The 24,939-nt window shown below is 38.9% G+C and overlaps 1 long non-coding RNA gene across 1 annotated transcript in view; it reads left to right on the top strand.

The window, feature by feature from the left end:
- The window catches only part of LOC148190051 (uncharacterized), a 224,433-nt gene that overhangs the window by 139,243 nt on the left and 60,251 nt on the right, over positions 1-24,939 (top strand). The window contains exon 4 of the long non-coding RNA XR_015776157.1: positions 21,079-21,157. This is a non-coding gene — a long non-coding RNA (uncharacterized LOC148190051). The remainder of the gene's footprint in view (positions 1-21,078; positions 21,158-24,939) is intronic.

Raw genomic sequence — 24,939 nt, 5'->3', positions numbered from 1 at the left:
CTTTCCTTCTGTGAAATATCCTTTTTTACCATGTAAAAGACTCATTGAGGTAAAAATCATATTTTCAAGAGAGACCATGTACCAAGAGGGCAGCACAGAGACAGTGTTACAATAAAAAAACTGCAGTACAGACAACACAAACAGGCCAAGAAAACTATCAATTCAAAACCCTGAATACTCCAACAGTTCAATAGAAACAGAATCCCATGCGGACAATAAGATTTAGGGACTTTTGTTATCCATTTTGTGACAGAACGCATAAACTCAGCGGGCTCTGAATGATCCCAAATCAGCTTTTCTTGCTTTGCGATCTGATGAGCGAGACCACATCCTTATCTGTTCACAGTAGTATAGTAAACTCAGACTGTTTGCAGCTCTGCATGACAGTTCGTCTTTGATAGCAGTCTGTCGTATTGTAGTACAGCATGCAGCTGTACAGTCTGCGTGTGTGTGTGCGCGCATGCGTGTGTGTGTGTGTATGCGTGTGTGTGTGTGTGTGTGTCAAAAGGTATTTTTAAGTGTGTACAGTGTGAGTCCATTATTATTCCCCTTGTGCTCCACCTGCCATATGCATGATTACCTTCTAATCTCCTTTGTATGTCATGGTGACACACCCCCTACCCACACACACACGGACACACACACACACGCACACACACACACACACACACACACACACACACACACACAACTGTCTTAGCTCTTCCATCCCTGCTCCCTTTTTCTTTCTTAACTTTTATCTCACCTAATTGTTATAGCACTCTTTTCCTTTTTTCTCACCATGTCTCTCTTTTTTCGCTATTTCTCTCTCTTTCTCACTCTTTCTTTTATTCTTTCTGTCCTTCCTTTATCTTCTTCCCTTTCTTGCTAAAAATCATTCTCTCGCCTGGAAAGAAATCCGGATGTATACGTGTAATGAGAAAGTTTAAGTCCCTCAAAGAGGATTGTACCATAGCTTGTAAAGAGCTAATCTCACACAGTGTGAATGTGTGTGTGTGCGTGCGCATCAATGTGTGTATGTGTGTTTTTCAGTGCGCATGCATTTGCATATCTTTGTTGAAGAGTGTGTGTCTGTTTTTGCATTTACTGTCATTAAATTTTCTCTTTGCCCTGTAGCTGTTTCATTTTGACAAATTTTCTTGACTGTCAGCAATGTTGCTACTTAAAGTGAAATCCCACCTGCAATTTATTGTATTTGGTAAAACATTATGAAGAAGAGATTACTTTATTGTATTTTGAGTGTATTAATTTGTTTACACATTGTCCAATTATGCAAAACCAGGGATTCTAAACAGAAGTTACATGGACTCTACAAGTGGCCACAGTATTTTTTTGTCCTCTGACAGCCAGACTTTGTTTGATTGAAGAGTCTGTGCTTCATGGCGCCTTAACTTTGCTCTTCTTTTGCAGTATTTCTACTAGTTAGAGGCTATAGGAATTAAGATGAAATGTGTAATTTAAGCCTAACTTACTTACATTTACATATGAGGTTTTATCAGCTGTATTGTCTAGTATAGTCTACCTCTCAGTCTCGATCAACCGGATGGCAGATGTGTTACATGTTGACACAGATCTCCATCTATCCCTCCATTTACTTTCTAATGTTTAACTGGATCTTCGTTAGGGTTTTCCTAGGTCAGATGGGATCTATAGTCCATGCATTACCTTCTGGATCTCCCCTGTGGTGTCCTCCGAGTATTAAGCATCTGCAGTACCCCCAGAAGACCCCCTTTCAATGCAAAGTTGCAGCTACTCTACACTTACCTCATTATGGATGTCCTTACCCTTTGCCCAAGGTTGATCCTCGATCTTTACCCAAAGGTCATGACCACTGGTGAGGGTTCTCCTCACTGGTTGGGTTGGTTAGGTTTAGAGAAGTGAGATTGGTTAGGGTTAGGGTAAGAATTTCATGGTAAGCCAATCAAAAGGAGAGTCAGGCAGAGTAAGGTGTAGGTCACCTAACCTAGGAAATGCAAATTTGAGTCCTGGTAATGGTGGCAGCTGGTTTCCTGGAAGCCATTCCCTAGGCCAGTTGGGAAATATAGTCCCTGAATTATGTTCTGGATCTGCCCTGAGGTGTCCTCCCAGTGGTACGTGTCTAAGATACATCCAAGACGCACCTAATCAGGTGCCAGAACCACCTCAACTGCCTCCTCGCAATGCAAGTAGCAGCTACTCTACACTTAGCTCTTTATGGATGTCCTTACCCTGTGGCCAAGGATGACCAATGATCGTTACCCAAAGGTCATGACCATTGGTGAGGGGTCACCAAAGTACTTTACATCAGAAGACCATTCTGATGTGACCTGTCTTACACCAGTTACTCCATTAGCAAGTTTCCAAACATTATCTTATATCGTTTGCTCAGTAGTCTGCCATCGTTGTTATTGTTGTCATGACGTCACCATTCTAACAGGATCTGTGCATCGCCAGTTTACACAGCAAAAAAAGGTCTGGCATTTTCAAAAAATACACTCTGGAACCTGGTTTTAAAAATTTTCAGGCTCTCAAAACACCATTGTCATGTGAACAAAAGGCTAATCTGCAACAAAAGTGCAACGTTTCATCCAAGAACCCTTGCTGTGTAAAAGACCCCTTAGTGTTGGTTGTAGGCTACTTTTAAAATTGCCAGAATGTGATATAATGACAAATACTGGTTCAGCCAGTTTGCATAAATCAAATTTAAGTTCCTACATTGGACCACACTGGCAAAACTGAAAATTAACTGTAATTCATAGCGGCCGAGGCATCCATTCAAGGTGCCACCTATGAGTACAATCAGCAGAGTATCATGCTGCTCTACAAAGGAAAAAGACCGACTAGTATTATCAGGATCAAATTAAAATAAACTAATATTTGGTTGAATCCAAACAAAACATTAGTTTTATTTTTTGCTACGCCTCAATACTGCAAATTTGAAACACCAGAAACAGCAACCTAATGTTTGGGTAAACAAAGCATTTTAAGTGCAACAAAACTAAACCAGAGAACCTTAAGTGCAATTATGGGATTTTGCTTTGGTTTCTCCAGAACTTCCCAACACACTTTTAGACAGGATATAGAAAATATTTTTCTGCATGATAGAGGAGGTCTTCATTATTCCAAAAAATGTTTAAAAAAAAGGTTATTTTGACTGAAGACTTTACCTTCGCACAGCAGCACCGATTTGCTGATTCTTATTCCAGCCACTTGACATGCAGCTGCAAACTGTCCAACTTCTTGCTGAATGTCCCTAAATGCCAGCAGAACTACATAATCTGACACAGAACTGCATTATACATTCAGATATCTCTGCTTTAACATCACCATATGAATAAAACTGAAAGAGTAAAGGCCCAACATTTTAGATATACTCCTTTAAATGTGCATGGTATTAACAAAACCAGATTTTTGTTTTTGAAAATCGGTCCTTGTGTCAAAGCATGCATGTAAAACTTGACTTGTAAGTGAGAAGTGAAGTTTTTCTTACCTTCCACATATTCTTTAATTACTCATCTTCCCTGCAGCCCTTTCAATTACCTTCACCTGGTCTTCCCTTGTTCTCTTAACACATCTCCATTTCAACAAGAAATTAGTCATTTATATGCATGAATATGTCAGGGGAACAGGAGTATTTGTTCCATCTCTTGCCAGGATGTTGTGTTTCTGACCCCTGCACTTCTCACTAATGATTCCTTGTAATGTTGGCAGTGAAAGAATTAAGCAGATCCTGTTGTTGCCCTCATTGTACGCTGCTCTACAGTAGATAAGAGCTTCTGCGTAATGACTAAAATGTAAATGTGATCTAAGTCAGAGGCTGTTTGCTCAGATTGAATTGAAATAGGTGTAAATCACTATGACATTCTGTTTTGTTCCACCTGTGGTTCACAGGGCTTTCATTGATTTCATTGGTTTGAATTTGTTTTGGCATATAACTTTTAAATAGATGAAAAACAAGAAAGTGTAAAACTAGAAACATGATTTAATAATTGCATCAGTGTCAGAAACTTAAAAGGAGATGACAGCAAGATGGTATTTCTCTTTAACCCCTCAAGAGTCTCCAAGAAATTATGTTACTGTATTATTATAATTATTATTATTATTATGTCAGTAATACTTTAAAGGAAAACAAAATTGCTGCCAAGATTATGTTTGGTGGGAACTTTTTTCTATGGAAAGAAGTAAGAAGTCCCACATTTTTGTACTGCACTGTTGGGGGTGGGGGATGTTGGATAGATAATGGTTTGGTATAAACTTTAATAGAGTCTTGCCTTGGACTTTAAGTCACTGTTGACTTTTTCAATATTTAACCAGGACCATAATGTTTCTCAGACTTTATTTAAGTGGTTTGGAAAACCTGCATATATCTAAAACAAGTTTATCCATGCTTCTGGTCCTGTGAGCAGATATTGTACTTTAAGAGCAGATGCTGTAGAAAAACAAATAAACAAATGAAGTATGTTTTCAGGGAACCTGCTGCTGTTACACTCAGTATTAGAATATTCAGACTTGCCAGATATGCTTATTATCCGTATACTGAAAAAGATACGTAAAAAAATATGCAACAAGTACTTATTTCAAGTCACAGCATGAAACCTTTAAAGGGACTCTAATACTGTTAAATACATTCTGTTACTGTAACAAACATGGGCTCCTTAAAACATCATATCTAGTGTCTTTGAGGTATTTTCCCTCCAGAAATACTTTTTTTTCTTTAGTTGGCCTGCTGTCAGAACCCTGGAGTTGCAGTTTTGTTGTCAGTTAATACAAACCAGAGAACATAGTGTACTGTACCATGTTAACATGTGGTGGAAAAGTCAAGAAATAGAGACAGTAATTGTAAGTGACGTACCAACTGTGCTGCACTCAAGAAAACTGCATTTGAACATTGCACTTATGATCTCTCTCACGCTTACACGCACGTGCACACACACACACACACACACACACACACACACACACACACACACACACACACACACACACACACACACACACACACACACACACACACACAGAAGTTGAACAAAGAGTCCAAAAACAGAAAACTGAATTAAAGGGATCCGTAAAACTATATGGATGGAGCAAAACATCTTTTCCAAACTTTTACTCAACTGTCTATCTGTGCCCTATACAATGCCAGATTCTGTTGACAAATACAGTCACTTTACCTCGCTGAACATGGGAGCTGCTGTGGTCTACTTATTCTTTTTTGATGATTGAATGACTTTGGTGTTTTTAAATTAACAGTACAGACTCACCAAGGCCACACAATGACACAAATAAATCAAGGATCAAGGCTGGGTAAATTAGTAACTTCCGTGTTCAGCGAAATAAAAATTACAGTTTTTTCTGAGCCTATGACTGGATAAACAAGACTAGGATAAAACCATAAGAGTTGTGTGTGAGTATGTAAATGCAAGTTTTGATATAGAGTAGCTGTTATATGCAAACCCCTGTTACTTGCATTCATTAAAAAGCCTCTCAGTTTTGTGATTCCTCATTTCTTGTGGATGCATGCCAAACCAAAAGGCTTCCTCAAGCATTCGATTTAACCCAGGTTGAATAACTGATACACACACGGTCATTTGAGGAGTGACGTATCCCTTTAAGTTTGCATCAACTAAGCACCGAGGGATTAAAATCTTTTCTTGGTAGCTCTCTAATCGCATCTGTAGAAGGTGGGAAATGAGTCACCTCTCCACTCTTCCCCACATACTCCTCCTTCCCAGTCTGCAGGATCAAACCGCTGCCCTTTAGAGTAACACCATCCACATAATTATTATTCTCTCCCTCATTGTTCTCCTCTCGCCGGTATTCCTTGTTGAGCTTGTGAGCTGTTGATTCCCAAAGACTTCCAATTACCACCCGTCCAAATAAATTAAAAGTCATCTGTCGTGCCAAATAGCCAATTAGCGAGGCAGGAAGCTCTGACCCAATCAAAGAGCACTGGCCCCGAGGGTAACGGGGTCGTTATGGGAAATGACTAGAGGGCTGTGGAGAGGTCGTCCACCCCTCGGGCTCCCGGGTCGGCTCTGGAGAATTACTCTCTAACAGTGTGGACTTGAAATGTATAGAGGCTGAGTGCCCGCTTAATGTGTGTGTGTGGGAATGTGTGTGTGTGTGTGTGTGTGTGTGTGTGTGTGTAAAGGTCAGGACCGAAGCAGATGCACTCTTAATCATCTCATGGGGTGTGTATGTTTGTGGAGTCAAATAATGAGATAGATACTCTAAATGCTGGTGTGTTGGTATGATTTTCATCCAATAAAAAGTAGTCCTAAATTTGTTTTGATTTGCATGAGCGTGTGCATACTGAAAGGGATACTTTGCCAATTTTAGACCAGCTTTGTATTAAAAACAGAGTGGGTAGTATATGTAGATGAACTGTCGTAAACATCCCTCGATCCAGCCAGTGCTGAGATATCCCTCTTAGTCCCCTCAGCGAAACTTTGCCGGATAACGTAAAATAAGGCAGCCCAAACACTAATTTTTTTTCAATTTAAAACAAAAAATTTATTTTTACTGTGTATATTTTCATTTGCGAAAGTGGATTCAGATAATTTTGACCTTTTTTTCTTATTTTTTTTTCTCTGATTAACAATAATCAAATCAGTAGGCGTTAAATTTAATAGATAACAATTACCTGATTAATCGATTTATTGTTGCAGCTCTAGCTGTGGTGGGTGTGTGTTTTCACTGTAAAAAGAAACTATTTGTTTCAACTTCAAAACGTTAGCGCCAGTGCTTCCTTCGATCTTTTAGTAGACTGAATTTGAGAAGACAAGTTGAATTATTGAAAAAAAATTACCTCAACTTGTCTCAAATACAGTCAACTTAAACTTTTAAGGCACAATGGATACTAACTTTTTAAATTTGAAGTTATTTTTACAGTGTATTCTGAGGTCCCATTTGAGACTTTGAGGCCATTTTGAACAGCCCTTAGTACTTCAAAGTGCTGTTTGAGAGTTTATTTCGATTACCTTCTCCATTCATTAAAAATAAATATTCATTTAGAATCTGAGCTGAATAAAAGATACATATTGTGTGTGTTGAGAAAAGCTTCGAAGGGCAGCGTGTCAATAAATGTGTGCTTGTTCAGACCAAGCTTATGTATCTCAGTATTCTATCATCTCAAAGTAATGCGGTTCTTTGTGTATTATGTGCACATGACGGAAAAAGATGAAATGTAAATCGGAGATAAATAATACTTTCTTTCAAGTCTACATAACCAGTCATGGCACACTCTTTTCTCCCTTCCTCAGTCTGTTTTCTGTCACTGTAATGAGTTTTTAAAACAAACGTTTGAATGCTCGCTCAAGACTGTTTTCATGTTTCAGCCCATCGTTTGCATTCTGCTCATCTGCTGCTGTTTTTTTCCCTTTCATCTCTTTATCCCTCCCCCTCTTCTCCATCTTTTCTTCCACATCTCCATATCTTCTCCTAACTTTGCTCAAAGAAATTATCTGTGTAAAAGTAAGTTTTGTTTCCAGGCAACAAGGCCACAGCATGTGGCTACAGTGTAGTTCACAGCAAGTGTGTGCACATGTTTATGGATGTGTTTGAGGGTTTGAGTACATGCATCTGCTCATGTATGTACACTAGAGCTGTCATGTGATTAATTTTCTTTATAGTGATGAATAGCATCTTTTTTCTGATCATTATTTTACATCACAAAACAGTTATGAAGTCCATATTGACATATTGTCATACCAGATTGTCTTGATCAGAAATAAAAAAAAACAAATGCACGTGACTATCAAATAGCATCCAAACACAGATGGCTTAATATTATGCACTGTCCTCAATGTACATAGAGAATATTGAGCAACTTATCAAAACAGGGCCCACAAATTAGCAAGAAACAAGAAAATTACCCAATAATAAGCAAAAGAAAAAAAAAGGAAAGGGAAGGAAAAAGCAGCAATTTAAAAAAAACAAAATCAGAAAGTGCTGAAAATTAAGAAGAAAATAAACAGTATTTGTATTTTTTCCTCATTTGCATTTTTTTTCATAACATACTTTTGAATATATAATTATAAGTATTTTACAGTTTTCCATACCTTTTTTTACCTAATTCTTCTTCTAGCCTTTTTTTTTTTAAAAAAAACAACAACAAAAACTAACTAAACTATAACTATAACTAAACTTATCTTGTCACTTTTTTTCTACATGCTCATTGTTTTTTTCCTCTATGTTTTTGAAAGAAATCAAATCAAATTGCTCAGGTATCAAAGGGGTTAAACAGCCTGTGAAAAGCGTCTGAACGCAGCACAAGAAAACTGATGTTGATCCAACTTTCAAGGGGTTAAAACTCAGCCCAGTTCAGCCTCTGAAGACAGGAATGCTTGCAGGCAATTAACACAATTACAAGAAATGTATGAGGTAATCACAGACCTTAATTGCATCATGGTTAACCCTTTGATGCTGCCGGCCCTAATATGCACCAATGATGCCGGTATGTGTGTGTTTAAATACTGATGTCCGTACTTTTGTTGCGTCATGTGCAGCCCAGCAGAGGTAATGACTTTGTTAGAGAGATGAAAGAGTGGCTGTGCTTCTCTGGACTGCAGGGGGAACAGTGATTAGACTGATTTTCACAGAAATAATGAGACTGTGTGTGTGTGTGTGTGTGTGTGTGTGTGTGTGTGTGTGTGTGTGTGTTTGTTTGTGTGTGAGAGATAAAAGACAGACAGCGAGAGCTGTGTGTGTCTTTAATTGAATGTAGTTTCACCTTAACAGTTGCCAAAAATTCCAGTTTATGTTTTAGTGGTGTTTATGTGTGCCTTTGTACTTCTATCTTTGTGAGAACCAAAAAAATGTCAAGTTTTAAATTCTTTTCTACGATCATGTGCCTTTCCATTATGTTACAACCTCAAACTGCCGGCCATTGTTGCCTGTTTTAGAGTAATCCTGATTTATGCGTTTTTCCATCCAACAAAATGTTCCAAAGAGCTGAACTCTACATTTATGAATGAACTTTAGGAGAGATACAGAGAATGTGTGTGCTTTTTTTTCATACATAATATTCCCCGAGGCAACATGAGTGTAGCTGTGTGAGTCAATTATACTCTCCACTGCTGTTCAGGATCAGCTGGATCACAGTTGCAGCTTTTTTAGTAATGCATCAAACTGGTCTCTTGATATCTAAAAGTATGTCTTGAAGAGATTTTTCATCTTCGCTATCCATTTTTGAAGATCCCTCTGCTTTTGACATCATTCAGGGTCAACACCAACTTTTCGAGGCCCTTGTTCATTTCAAGTAAATGTACCTTTCACTAATCCAAGCAGAAAAGTCAGTAGTCCAGGTAAAATGACAGTAATTTACTTTTTCATTTTGGATGTGAATGCAGAATGTGGAAAATCAAACAGTTAAAAGCCTCCAAACAGTATCAAAATGGTCCCTGTTGGATGAAAATTCATTCCCTGGTTGTTCACTTCAAATTCATGTTGTGAATGTATTTAATTAACTGACAGCTTTAGGGTTATGGCCATGGTGCTAAGTTTGTGGATTATGTAAATGAGACTCAAGTAATGCAAAGATGTACACTGTGTGTAACAAGAAGCTCGTCTATTGCACATGTCAAACCATGTTCTGTAGAATGTCATGTGACTTTGTTTTATGTTTTCTTCTGGCATCCATGAAGTTGCATTATTGCCACCTGGTATTTCACATCATATGAGTCATAAGAGCAATTCGCAATTTCAGTTTATGCAATTTGAGGGTTAATGGAAACGTGCCTACTGAGAGACTCAGCTCTGCTGGTTGCACATGATCAGACTTTAACTCACCAGGGAAGCGAAGATAATTAGCTGATCTCAAATTGGCTAAATGTCGTACAAACATTAAAATTAGAGCAAGGCATACCTCTCTCTCCTTTTTGTCCTCCAGTTCCTCACCTTCCCCTAATGTTGCTTTATTTTCCCTCTTTTTCTTGTATTCTGCCATCTATCCTCCCATTTCTCTCATCTTTTTATTCTTCTCCCCTCCTTTCCTTTCCTTTCATAATAGTTATCTGTTTTTCTAATAATCTGTCTCACTTTGCCTCAGTCCCTGTCTTCTCCACAGAGCTGTTTCTCTTTCCTCCTCTCCGCCCATCCCTCCTTCCAGCATAACTGTAATTTCTCTCCCCCTCCCACCTCCTCCTCTCCTCTCCTCTTGTAGCATATGGCCCGAGGTCTCCGAGCCGGCTCCCTCTGGACAGAGTCGTGCCGGTCGTGTTTTGGACATAAGCTATAGGAGTGGAAGAAAAATTAAGTGAGGCGGGCGGAGAGGGGGGTTCAGTCACGACTGGAGAGGGGATGGGGAGAAAACAGGGTGGGGGGGGGGCTGGGAGTTGAGATATTGATGAAGGTTGTTGATGAAAGGAGAGATGGTAGAGGAGAGATCAGAGATTTGAAGTGGTGGGAAAGAAAGGAGAGGACACGGAGTGAGACGAGGTAGAAGAAAGCATATGCGATGTAAGAAGCAGAGATGAAAGGAGCGAAGAGAGGAGGAGGGCGAGAAAGGTGATGTATGGAATGGGGGTGGATAGATTGAGCCGAACAGGTTGTGGCATATTACAGACACAAATACACAACGCTTTCAATTGTCTCGCTGGCGTATCGATCCCTCCATCAGCGATGGCTTTACTGGGTCACTGGTCCCCATTACACATAACAGATCTCATCAACATCTGTACAGACTGGTCCTTGCATCGCGCTCGTATACGCTGCCCTCGCTCTCACCCTGGCTCAATCACACGCTCAGGTTCAGAGCCAAATTACTCATCCACAGTCGACATGCCGCCCTTATTAACCCCGGGGTTCTCTGTTCGCAAGGCGTGGGATGATCTGTGTCATCATCTTACACACTGCCTGCTATAGTAAACATCTAGCCGACTGCTGAATCTGTATTTGAAACGGTTTGAATCATCCTCAAACCAAAATTGGTATCTACCTCCTGTTTTCCTGCTTATCTTACACAACCTGAGTTACAATGTGCAAAATGTATTATGTGGTGTTGTAGCTCCGTCTTTGGTTGTTAACCCTCAAGATAATGATTTTTAGTCATGCTTGTTTGTAGAGGTTCAATCTGAAAAATGGTCCAGACTCGGCCCAAAATAGATCCAAGGATTTTAATGCTAGCAGGGCCACAGTGGAACTCATTTTCAGCCCGGGAGTTTCATGGCTCAGACTTTACCTCACAACCTTTTATAATTGAGATATATTCACTAGTATTTAAGACCAAAATAGTGCATTATTCTCTACAGCCTTGTTATTCATAGTGTATAGTATTAAAAAATCCAAATTACAATTCAATTCAAATAAATCAAGTCAGTTTTATTTATATAGCCCCAAGTCATTAATTATTTTCTGGGCACTTCTCATATAGAAAAAGTCTAGACTGTACTGTCTTTATAATATTAATAATAATTAAAATATTATTGATTGAATCCAAACTGATTCATTCTGTCTGATAATATTTCAAAAGACTACAAGAGCTACAATATTAAATCATTTCATCATCATTCAACTTAGCACAGTACTGAGCTGGAAGTTAACGGTCTCTAGTGCTCTTGCTGTGTGGGGCTCATAATACAAAGATGTGAGTAATTTCATGCTGGCAAAATAGGGCGTTTTAGCCTTCATGTGCCACTGAGAAACTTTCAGAGGAATGACCGGGTCCCCACCTGAAACTCCATATCCATGTCTTTTAATACATCTATGCAGCAAGGTCTGACTCATGTGGTGAGGACATGAAAAATGGTTGGTGTCTTTGTAAAGCTTTTCGCCACAAGTCCTAATAAATACATAAGCTTGAAGCTTGTTGGGTATTATATTATATTATAAGAAAAAGAACAATTGTGTTATGCTACATATATGTATTATATATGTTAAAAACAAACTATGATGGATTAGCTCAGATGGTAGAGCAGGCGCCCCATGTACCGAGTCTGTGTCCTCACCGCACTGGGTTTGATGTTTATGCTACAGCTGTCCTAACTCCAATAAAGGCAAAAGCCAAAAAAAAAAGAACATGGTGGATTTTGTACGGACCCGTCTATCAAAATGACACACACAAAACAAAAAAAAGCAAAGGCAATGGAAAAAGTCCAATGCAGCCTCTACATCTGCATCAGAGATGCATTCTATGTAGCACGACAGTGGCGTCTCTAAAGCTTCGAGTGTTTGACTCTTTTCGACCTGTCTTCAGTTTTCTATGTCCCTCTTGCTACTTCAGGCTCTCTCGTGACTTCTCTGGTCACTAAAGCTTTGCTATCATTAATTACAGAGAGCATACTCGAGTGTTTATGGAGCCGAGGTGTTGGGTGTTGCACTGATCCAGGCAGTGACAGATGGTGGCAGGTTAAAGAGTCCGTTTGCATCTCACAGCAGCCAGCTCTGCTTTTTTTATAGACTTTCCGTCTGAAAATGGCTGCCATTACACAGTGCTGCGTGGGCCAATTCACCCAAAGCGCCAAAGACATCTGTTCTAACAAAGGAACACATACTCCTGCTGTCCTCGGCGAGCGACCTAGCTGCGAGGATTTGGGTGGCGGAGTTAAGATGTGGGATTCTAACTGGTGTGGCAGACCTGAAAAATCTGGTTGGGCATCTGGGAACCACTGAGATGCCCTCAAGCAAGGCAGTGAACCCTATCGACTCCGAAAAAAGCAGCTCAGTAGAAACACTGCAATACTATATTTATACAGAGCAGATGGTATTTTTTTTTACTGGATAAGAAAAAGATAAGTTTGTCTTTAACTTGGACTGAGTCTTAACAGTTATGTAGTATGTTGTAGGTCTATGTTTAATTTAAACTATTTGTTTATCCATTTATTCTCTAACAAGAATGAATTCCCATGTCTTGATACAATTTCTTGTTCTTGAAACTCATTGCATTGACAAATTCTGTCCCAGACTCTAATTAGTTAGCTTGTAAATGTTCTTTTTAAATGTAATTTTACTTGTCTATTTTCATGGTTTTATACCATTAGCTTTGGCTATACAGTGCAACGGCGTTGGGTCTGAGGCTTCAACTCCAAATGGTTTATAAATAGCCCTCGATGTAAATATATGGACTATAGGTTAAAAAAAAAAAAGAAAATTAAAAGTACCTTCTAAAATTCTGTAATTTCATTTATATTTGTAAATTGAAATACATTTGATCACTGAAAAAAAATTGCACATTAGGGTTTTTCAACTGTAGTCCATACATTTTCATTGGTAGCCTTTGTAAAGTATTCTGTAATTTTTACAAAAAAATATTCTTTTTTTTTTTACCACAATTCATAGTCAATCTGGGGTCTGAATGAATAAATAAATAAATAAATAAATAAATGTCTTTAGGGAATAATAATGTGCCAGAGTGCATTAAAAAGCTTCAAAATGTTTATCCCCCAAAACAAATTCCCCAGGACCCCCACTACTGAATTGTGGCCTAAGGCCCCCAGTGTCCTCAAATCTAAAAATACCCCTGATACAGTCAATGAGTTGTGGTCCTGTAAGGGTACACTGTATTAATATTGGCAGAACTGGTTGTAATTGGTTTATCTAGTACGTCTGACTCCTGGGTCTTCGCTGTGGTGTGGATAAGATAAATTGGATAATTATTGTTTCAGAGCAGCAAAGGTCCTGAAATTATGGATCCTCTGTTCATGATGTACGAAGTGTCTTCTTAAGAGTGTAGCGACCTGTTTACGCAAGCAAATGTGACTGCTGATGAGTTGCTCTGGGTTTTACTACTATTGGCCATCTATTGTTCAGTTTATGTGTCTATTTTTCAGCTTGGTGAAACCCAGCAGTTGTCATTGACCTTTGACCTGGCTGTGAATGGCTTTTCAATGGCTCTAATCAATGTGAACAACAAACAGATGTAGCAGCATTTATGATCCAAAACCCTTCAGAACATTTCATTGACTACGTCTGCTAGTGGACCTCAGTCTCTGTTGAAGACCCAGAGGAAGTTTGTTTTCTGTCCCACAATCTTAGCTACGGTTAATTTAGTTCACTTGGAACGCCTGCTGTAAATCAGCCGCTGATTAGATGCTATAATGAAAAACAGCAGGTTTCTGGCTCCCAACGCCCAAGATGGACATTCTCTGGTGCTATGAGCATAAAGAAATTCAGAAGGAGACACTTAATTAAGTCCCAATAGTTCTTTAAATCTTAAAACATCATAAGTTTAATCCTACCAACCCATACAAACTAATTTTCCTGAATTGGAAATAAGGGAGGCTTAATTTTAAGATAAATATTTCATCATTTCCTTTATGTTAGTCCTTCTCTAATCACCAATAAAACCTCAAACTATCCTAAGTCTTAGCTCTGCATAACTTGCCTTTGAAGCCAAAAAGTAAAATTCCTGTCCTTTTCTTGCTCAGTTTCCCTGGGAGTTACAGTACATTCCTATTGAATGTTGTTTTACCTCGTTGTTAGTGTTCATTTGTTCAGCGCCAGTGCAGTAAGCAGTGTGCCTTTTATGTAGCATAGCAAGAAGTATTGTTTTGAAGGTTGGGATGTTAGATGGATGTTCCAAATCTGACTTTCATGTGTGAGACCTGATTTAGTGTCCCATCACAGACCTGCAGTGAATGTTTGTTTATCCAATCCAGCCACCAGAATAAAGTGTTGGCGTTACACGCTTCTTGAAACCATGAATATGTGACGTTTCATGCATATCATATAAATGTTTCTAAAAAGACATAATGGATGAGCTGACCTTAACATTGGGTGGTAGAGGGAATAGTGGACGGCGTGCCACCTTGGCGAGAAGCCTGAAAAGCTAAAGGAGACTGCAGACCGGTTAGAGACCAACAACAAAAACAACAAGAACAACAACAAAAGTTTTTTTTAGGTTTTTTTTTTTTTTTTTAATGCTCCACATGTGGGTGTTAAGTAGCAACCAGTCTGTGCTTTCCATTAATTTTTTAGGCTCCAAACTTGTGTGTTTTGTAGCAAACAGCCTGTGCTTTCCATGGACTTTTTAGACTCCAAATGTTGGTGTTTAGTAATGACCATTCCAGGCTGTCCATCAGCTCCTTAGGCCAACCAGTCAGTGCTTTCCATGAACTTTTTATGCTCCAAATGCTGGTGTTTAGTAGCAACCAGTCTGTGGTTTTTCAATAGGGATAGTATCACCAAAAGGGGATGTTTGATTGTACCTCCCAAAACGGTTGCTTTCAGATCAAAACAACATATTTTCCTAATTATAACCAAGTGGTTTCTGGGCCTAAAACTAACCACACATTAATCACAATGTTGTTAAAACGTAGAGTTTCAATGTATCCGCTATATAACAATATGCACATGTAATATATCTATGGTTGCAGAAACATATTATGCCAAATGTCATAGTTTCCCAACTTTAATAATACATTAACTGTAGTTTATGTGTAAGCATGAGCTTTCCCTTTTTTGCCTTTTAAAGTGATTCCCGCTTACAAAAAGGAGATGTTATTAATGTGAGAAAAGAGGAAAATAACAAAGATGTTTACTTGTGTACTTGGTATTACATGTTCTACCTCCTATTTATGCTTCAAATAGAAATTATCTTAATGCTTCTAACATTGAATCAAGAAGCAGGAAGACATTGTGATAGAGGAGGTAATATTGAATAGAAGAGGATAAAGGAAAGGACTGAGGCGATCTGATCAGATACTGAGACAACAAAGGATTCCATATTGAATATATAAATGTATTCCTGTATTAGTCATCTATTTATGTCTTTATGAATTTAAATATATAATGTTTGGTTGACGTCGATTCTTTTTATGCCATGTCATATCAGCAGAACTGAATTAAATTCCACACACACGTAAAAAGCACAGTCATGCAGGTTAAAATTATACTTGAATTGAAGCACTCCATTATTTCCTTATTTTAATCAGTTTTGCACTTTAGCAGTACCTTGAATCAAACGTTTGCTTCAAAAGAGCAAACTGAAGTCAAATTAAATAGATAGAAGGAGACAGAGGAAAAGGCAGAGTGGGAGAGAAAAAAAACACCATGGCGTGAAGGGGAGGCAGGTGGAGAAGGAGTCAATTGGCAAGAAAATGTGAGGAGAAAAGTGATAAAAGCTGAACGGGAAAAAATGTTAAATGAGACGCTGAGTGAGAGACATTCAGAAGTATAGGTGGAGAGAGCTGTTCTGTCAGATATGATCAAAAGAGTCTTTATTTGACGGGTTTGAAGAGAAAGCCGTGCAGCAAGACAGCATACCTCACAGCAAAGGGCGAAAGCAAAATGGAGGGAACAAGAAGAATCAGTGAAAGACAATTTAAGAGTTGCACCTCGCTCGGCCTGCCTCTGATTGTCGCCCTCTAATCTCCGTCACCCATCTCAATGGCTTTCTGTTTTCATGCGTCTCTCTGGTCTCTCTTGTCTTCGTGCCGCCATCTTTCCCCATCTCGCTCTCTGAAGAGTTTTTTTTCTTTTTTTTCAAACTGAAGCCAGCCAACCTGCTCTGTTTCACTCTGCTGTGCTCTGCTCTACGGGGGGATAAAAATTAATTCCAACTCCCATTAGAAAAACAAGCTTTTGGATGGTAATCAAGATAAATCCGGGGCTTGGGCGACGCTATCAGCGGAGAATCTTGATTGTTCACTGAGCACTTAGGAGCCAGGAGAGTGTTTGAAAATAGAGATGAGGCGCTCCCAAACTTCTTATCTTGTTTCTGTGTGAAAAGTGGAAGGAAGCATCCACCTGTGACGATAGTTGGGGATTACAGGGACAGAATCCTAATGGGACAAATTACACAGACGAGTGATAAGAAGACATACTGATACTGGAGCGCTACAAGTCATGTTGAAATCATAGAAGAAAAGAGGCCAGCAGTTAAGTTTTGATCACAGTGTGTTTTGTTTGGTTGTTTCCAGAGTGGAGAGGTTCGATGTAGTTGTTTGGTTATGTTCATAATTTCCAACTGCGAGGCTGTTGTGTCACAGCAGTCTTCAGTAAACTAAAACATTTTTTTTTTAACACCAAATCCCTGAGCTGAGCAGAGTTGACTGAATCAAAAGTGTCTCGAACCAAATTAGCTGCTTTTGGATGGGCTCCTTCCTTGTAAAAAGTTTATTGACAGACAGCAAATCCTTTACAGTCACAATGAAGAAACTGTGCTTATATAGAGCCAGGTTTGTACTAAGAGGTTCAAACCAGCAACACTAACTGGTCTTGACAGCCAGAAACAGTGGTGTAACTTCACAGCATCAAGAAAAAGGTGATGCAGTCACTGAATACAAATGATTCTGCAATTAATTTTCACTTCTATTCTTGTCAAGGGTGGGGAAGTCTTCTGGAATTGGGTGCAGGTTTCACCAACAGGTTCAATGTAATTGGATTCACCTCCAAATAAAAGAAACAAAACAACATATTTTCCTCTTACCTGTAGTGCTGTTTATCACTCTAGATGGTTTTGATGTGAGTTGCCGAGTGTTGGAGATATAAGCCATAGAGATGTTTGCCTTTTCTTCAAGATAATGGAACTAGATGGCACTCAGCTTGTGGCGCTTGAATTGGAAAAATAAAAAACAAAAAAAAAAAAATTGGAAAAACTCAACAGCAATGTCTTTTTCTGGAAATCATGAAACATTTACTTAAGATAATCTAGAGACCTTGCCAGGAGCAGTTTCATGTAGGAACTATTTTCTTTCTATCAAATTGTATTACAGCGCAGAAGGAAGCGTGCATCTTCTGCTAGTTCACCTAGCACCATCAGTGTTTCCATTGTTTGTTTCCAAATCTACTTTTTCTTCTGGCGCTTTGAGCACCACAAGCAGAGTGCCATTGTTAAAAAGGGCCAGCATTATTCAGACTTTTCCGCCTCACCTCCCTCTGAGAGTGGTACTTTCCCCCCTCCTTTAAGAGTGGTACATTCTAGCTGTGTTAGAAATCATTCCCACATTCACTCACTCACTATTCACTATGCAGTGTGTACTAAATAGCGTACTATAAAGGGAATACCCAAATGAGATTTCGGACACTACGACACACACAAATGCACACTTAAATTTGCTGTGCATTATGGGCATTTTATAGTGCACTATATTGTAGATATAGTAGAAATTACAGCGGAGAATTCGAACACCACTACAAACTGGCGAACACACTATATGGTACACTATATCCGTGATAGGGGACGATTTCGAACACAGCTTCTGTCTCCTCAGTGCAGTTCACAAGATCAGTTGAGTATTCAAGTAGTTAGGTCAATTAAGCTAAAAAACCTGTGTGTTACTGCGTTTGTTCTGACTGTTGTGTGCGTCCATTGAACTGTAAGTACCTTAATTTACATACTAATATGGTTTTATATTATGTTATTATTCCTTCTTAGGTGATTCTTGATACTTTCCATTTTGGCTACTGCTGGTCATGCTAACTAGGCCAATTCAAGATCAGTTTAGTGTCTTCAGTGTTAGCTTCCACATGTACAGAGCATGTGCTTAAAGTAATTGCATAAAATGCTCTGTTGTGTTATTTTTTCATTGTAATCTCATTAAAGTTCTACATTCACTTGTAGTCTGTAAATCTAGTTCATTAATATGTCTGTAGGTCAGAAATTATTGTATTTAGTTGTTTTTGTAGTAGTTTTGTTGGTTGAATAGCTGCATACATCTCTGTTGCTAACTGCTGCCTAGCTTTCAGCCTCTTGTGTAATAAGGATTTCTCAGATTGAACTTCTGGACTAGTTTTTGTGACTTGATCAGTCATGTCAGCGGTAGCTGGTAATTTTCAGAGCCCAAGTGTTTCAGAGACACCACAGTCAGCCATCCTCCATCTGTAAGCCATCTAGTTACAAAATATTGGAAATAAGGCAGACATCTGCAGGGCTGATATCTCTAGCACTCTGCAGCTCACACCAAAACAATCTAGATTAATAAATAGCACTGCAGGTAAGAAGAGCCAACACAACTGTAATTGCAGCAAAACAGTTTCATCTTTTATTATTGGACACTTGGGAGGTGATGACAAAGACAGTGTACACATTTTGATTAAACCTTTAAAAGCCATTCATTAGACATCAAAAAATTCCGATTAGTATGGCATTAAATTTGGTTGAAACTAAAGACGTCTTATGTGTTTCATCAGCACTGTAAAGACTATATTTCATTTTAAAGCAGATGCTGACACATTGGTATGTAAAAAATGTTGCTCAAATGATGTTAAATGACATACTAGACACCTAAATACTCTGACCTCTCAACCAAATTTTGCTCAGTTTCAACTAAGTACCCTTTAACCTTTAAGTCTCTACTATGATGTAACAGTTATGAGCTTATCTGCTGTCGGTACTCGTGGCATTTCGCTCTGGTGCCACTCAAACCATCAATTCAGGTCGGCACAAAGCGTGTACGTCCATAATGTGTACAATTTAGATTGATGGAGTGAAAACTCTGCCCACGGTCCCGGCACTGCGCCGGTGTGGTTTCACGGAGCGCAGCCATTAAGACAAGGCCTGTAAACAAAGGTTGCATGGACTCGCAAGTCACTCATTTATTGGACAGCGCTTTGTTAACCTGTCATCCTGCCTGCTTTGACATTTCCACAGTGAGGGGGAGTCAAACTCAATCAGATCCCATTTCTTGTAACTCAAGCTAAGCATGATTGACTTACAAGCACAGTTCCTCAGGATGTTTAAACCAACTAAGAACACAGGAGCAGGAAATAGATGAAAATCAGCAGCAGATTTTGGTTTACCCTTAGTTGACACTGCTGTTTTAAGCTCTCCAAGCATGAAGAATTGCTTGTTATCTGATGTCAGTATTCATTTCCTTTTATCCGAAAAAACCTTGTCTTTGGTATCACTAAGCTTTATTTGATAAGAGACATGAACTGAATCTGGCGCTGTGTTAGGAAATTGCCCTCATTGGCCTGGACGAACAGTATTAAAGGAAGAAAGGCACAAGAATTCGGCTAAAGCTCCTGAAGCAGCCTTATGTACACATTTCTAATCAACTTAAAAACACTTTCCCGTTAACTAATTTTGTGCAATCCTTGTAAATGTAGGAGCTTCCCAGTGCAACCAGAGCTTTCAATCATTTACTAATGAGCACGTCCAGTTGAGTTGAGGACAGGGAAGACAGATTGTTATTCCCGTCATTATACTGCCTTAAAGTTTGCCAGCTGGTGTTCAACCTGTGGGCAGTTTGGCACTGGCCCAAAGTACAGTCATAAAGATCCTCAATTTAACAGTCTGTACTTCCTCATCTGTGTTGTTCCAAATAAACTGCTGTTGTTGCTTGCATAAGCATTATAGAAGTATTTCACCACTGAAAAGACTTTTCATAAAACTAGGCTGTCTATGTAGTTAAAAGATGGAAATACTTTTGAAATTGGTGCCACTTGACTATTTTAATGCCCTGTTTTTGCTGCAAGAGTTTGTGAACAGGAAGTGGATGCACTGCTTCCTGTACAATGAAAAAGAAGATCAAACTGTAAAACTAATCAGCACTGATCAAATATAAACCAGGACTCTGTTACTGCATTGAAACATGTTTAAGCTTACCGTTTAACTGTAATACAACACCCGACCATTGTTTTTTACATGGACCTTTTCTCTGGTCACCAACTTCAAAAGTATTTGTGAATTTCTACTGCAAACACAGCCTAGTCTTATGTAAGGACTCTGTTTATATCGGTGACATACTTATTTAATATCATTATCCTTAATAAGGTGGTAAACTGGATATTTGTCGTAAAAAAATAGGTATTAATACCATTTGGGTAATTGCGTTGTTTTGCAAGCAGAAAGTTGGACCATGACTGATGAGAGTTTTAGGACTTGTAGTCTTAAACCCATTTCTCTGGTCGGCCTTTTCAGCTGTCTCCTCGGATAACCCCAACAGAGGACGGCTGACATTCAACCATCCATCTTCTCTCTGTACAGCTGCAGCCCTCCTCCCATCCAATCTATAAAGAAGGCAGAAAACGTACATCATTGTGCAGAATGTGAACATAAAGTCTAAAGTCAAACTTAGTTTTGTGATGAATGCTACAGCCACTCTTTTGTGGACTGTCTCGGTATTTATGTCCAAACTCAAGGCCCATTTATTAAGCTCTGCCTGTAATCTATCTCAACTCCCACCTCACCGACTGTTACTTTTTCTTGTTTTACTGCAGGTGCTCATTACTTGCTTTGCTGGTGGCCAGCCCAGGTGTTACCAAATGCTGTCATACCCAGGTGCATGTGTGCACACAGGTAAGCGTATACACAATCGCTTGCAATCAAAGCAAAGAGTTTAAAATGACACTCTAAGCTATTTTTTTCAGATAATTTGGGTTACGCTCCCTGGCCTGCTGCCTGGGTCTGTAATTACATAACTAATTGTGATAGCTCCTGCTGAATTCAGTTTAGTCAAAGAGTCAGTTATTTTAGAAGCATTAGGTCAACTTTTGGCAGCCGGTATTGCACGATCAGCAGCTTCTTTCTTCAGTTGTCATTCTTAGGGACAGTGGCCTGAAATTGATATAAACAATACTGTCACATTTTTACATCGCAAGTTAGCTGTCTAATGGGCGTGCTGCAGCTAAAATATGCAGGATTTCATCCATAAATGGAATCAAGCTTGGGTCGTGATCATGGTCAGAGCTGGGAAAGCTCCAATGTGCCAAACGTCAAAAGCCATGCAGCATCACATTTGGAAGCTATAGAAAATCAATTCAGAAGACATGATAACCTAATAAGCAGGAAGTTCTTCTTCCAAAACAGAGTATACAGCAATGGTGTTTGAAAGTCAAATATTTAACCAGCAGGCAAGGTAGTCACTGATTCCTGGAATTAATCAACAAACCTATCAAACTCCCACAGATAAAGGATGTGCTTTGTGCTGCGGGGGAGTAACAATCTTGCTAAAATCCAGGGGTTAAAGTGGGATTTGGGCACTGAGGTGTATAATCATCCAAAGCAAATTTGGTGAAACTACAGAGCATTATCAGCCATTAGTTTATTTGATGAAGGCCATCTACAACAGCATGCCATGTACCAAACCAAATGAGATCATTACACTACACTATTAACTAACAACACACTTCAATGACCTGCTCAGTTGTGCAGTACTTTCACAAACTTTTCTTTTTTCTACAAAGTTTGACATACAGTACCTGTATCATGAATTATCATGAGAATAATCTCACCCATTTGGTTATACTTAAACAGCCAAGGCCTACAGAGATTAACAAATCTCATGCAATGATGATTTTCAATAGAGACAAACTGTGACCTTAAATATCTTGGTTTCTATCATCTTCTTCTTCAGTTGAAATTGGTGTTACATAACTAGCTTGTAAGCTTGACCATATGGACATAGGAAACAATATTGCGCCCAGCTGTCAACAAACCACCTCAAATTCAGGTTAACAGTATGCTGAAACTTTTTAGGTTCGAGATAGGCAATGCAGTAACAGAATCTTAGTTCACATTTTATCAGCACTGCTTCGTTTTAAAGTTTGATCTCAGTTTTTTCAGCCTCTGTTTTTACAGCATTGGAAACAGTATGGTGCCCATTTCCTGTTCTTAAATGTTTGTTTTACAGTGCACTAAAATATTTCTATATTTCTATATATATATATATATTATAAAGTTTCTGAAGACATTGTGTGGTGAAATATAAGCAATGCAGTCACATAATCCTCGTTTAAAGTTTATCAGCACTGCCTAGTTTTAGCATTTGATCTGAGTTTGGTCTGAGATCGAGAGAGTGGGGGCGGGTCTCTCTCTCTATCGCATATGTACTCTGTGGCAGACATGTAACAATGTGCTAGTACAATCTTTAGATGGAGTAACAGCCCTAGATCCAGCAAAAAATCTGCTAGATGATGTATTTCATCCAGTGGATATGAGCTGAGAGATAAGCAGGCACATCTGCGTGCTGGTAAGATGGAGGGGTGTTTACCATAGTTCATTCACACAAACTGCCCAAACTGTTGTGATATAGAGCTGGTTGGAAACTTGCAGACGTCCCCTTTAATGGTGTTTATGCAACTAGCAGCAGCTAAACTTTGTTCAAGTGGAGACTGCTGAAGTGTTTTGTGACTTGTAGTTACAGATACTATAGCTAACATGAGTAGATCTGGTTGTAACATGAGCTTTTGAGGGTATTTGCATGGTTTAAAACACTGCAAACAACAGTTACCAGTTTTATACTCCTACTAAACGTCATCTGTATTTATGTCTGTATGCATCTGTGTGTGGAGGACTAAATGCCACTTTAAAGTGTAATTAAATGTAAACTAGATTTATGCCAGTTTGGTCAAACACAGTTTCTACACAGGTGGCATAGCTGAAAAAGCACATCAGCAGCTTCAGTCTTCTAACAGTGTCTGCACAGGATGCATTTAGGAGAAGTACCGAGTGAAGGTGACCTGCATTTTGTCAGTGTCAAAAACGCAATCACTGCAGTTACACCTGTAGGGAAACAAACTTTAAAAATATGCTTCAGGTCGCAGAAGGCATGAGTGAAAAGCAAACTCTTACACAACGTGTGCAGACAGCTGTATTGATTAAAATAAAAGTGCTAAGATTCATATGAGACCAAGAATACACACTTCAAACACCCTCTACGTAGACACGTCTTAAAACAGCTGGTCACATCTTTAATCCATTAACTATGCTCCTTTGAACAATGAGTGGGGATTTTGTTTGGGTTTAACAGCGGTGGTCTTGGCCCTCGTACTTTGGAGACTTATGTTTTCTTGTGTTTCCCTAGTGCATCGCTCATCCATCTGTTTTCTCCCCCAGCCACTTCTTCTCTTTACAGCTTCTCTTACCCCCTCACTCCTCTCCACCCACCTCCACGCTCTCTACGCCCCATCCTTTTTTCCATTCTCCCATGAATTTTCGGTTCCCCTAAGACCATCGCTCCGTCTCTCCCACACACTCTCCCAAATGTCTTCTCCTGTTTTTAACTTATTTTTTCTCTCTTAGTCTTTCTTTTTTAGTCTTGCCTTTCCCTTCCCATATCTTTGTGCCTTGGCCTCTCCATCCATCACTTTTGAAGTGTAAATGTATCCAACAGGAGTCCTTGGTTAATGAAGTGGTAGGGGCTGCCTTAAAGACAGAGAGAATAGAAACATGTCAAAAACATGTCGGAGAAAAGATGGAGCAGAAGTTAGGGAATTAGCAAGGACAAAGCAAGGCCCTTTCTAGCTCGATGAGAGGGGAAAGCAGGAGGGAGTGGTGGATGTGTGTTTGTGTAATGTGTGCACAAAAAGAAAATCAATGAGCAACAAAGTAATACAAAGAGACATCTATTTTTCACATCAAAGGAATCATGTAGCTGTTAATGGAAATTGGCTTCTGAGGCTTAAAATTATATTTCGTATATTTCGTTTCAGTTAATTGTAGGGATGTCCTTTTTGCCCTCAATCCATATCAGAGTATCTTGAAATAGCAAGTCTGATTCAATTTTGTCTTCATACTATAGCTATACAGTGCAACCTTATAATAAAATTAGTGAAGATGTATTAGTATATTTGATATATTTAAAAGCTCTGTGTAAAGAAAATACAGCCTGTATTTCAACTTTCTTTTTTGGCCATTTTCATTGGGAGAAACACAAAGGAAGGATTCATTTACATGTTGTATTTATATGTATTTATACCTTCCACAAACCAAGATTTCGTTCAAGAAAAGTCTAGAAGTTCATTAAAAAAAATAACAAAAATGTTGTAAAATTCTTTTCAAAAGATTCCTGCATATGGATCCAAAACAAAAAAATTACCTCAAAGATAAAAGGAGGATTGCCATTGCATGTGGAAAAGCAGGAAAGAAAGGCAGCCTCAGGCAGCCTTAAGTTTATGCTGACATGCATGTAGAGAAAAGCAAAAGGCAGGAAGTGATGTGAAAAATACGTTGCAACAAAAAAAAGGAAATAGAATACAACAGTTTATGGTTGCACATGGGTAAAGAAGTGTGTAAAACATATGACTCTCTTTAGGCTGTTCTCGTGTGCTGTTCATACATATATATTACATAAAATAATG

This window comes from Plectropomus leopardus, chromosome 3 (assembly GCF_026936395.1).
Source record: "Plectropomus leopardus strain MGB_pleo_1.0 chromosome 3, ASM2693639v1, whole genome shotgun sequence".
Lineage (NCBI taxonomy): Eukaryota > Metazoa > Chordata > Actinopteri > Perciformes > Serranidae > Plectropomus > Plectropomus leopardus.
The sequence above is the reverse complement of the archived record's forward strand: the minus strand, read 5'-3'. Positions and strand labels throughout refer to the sequence as shown.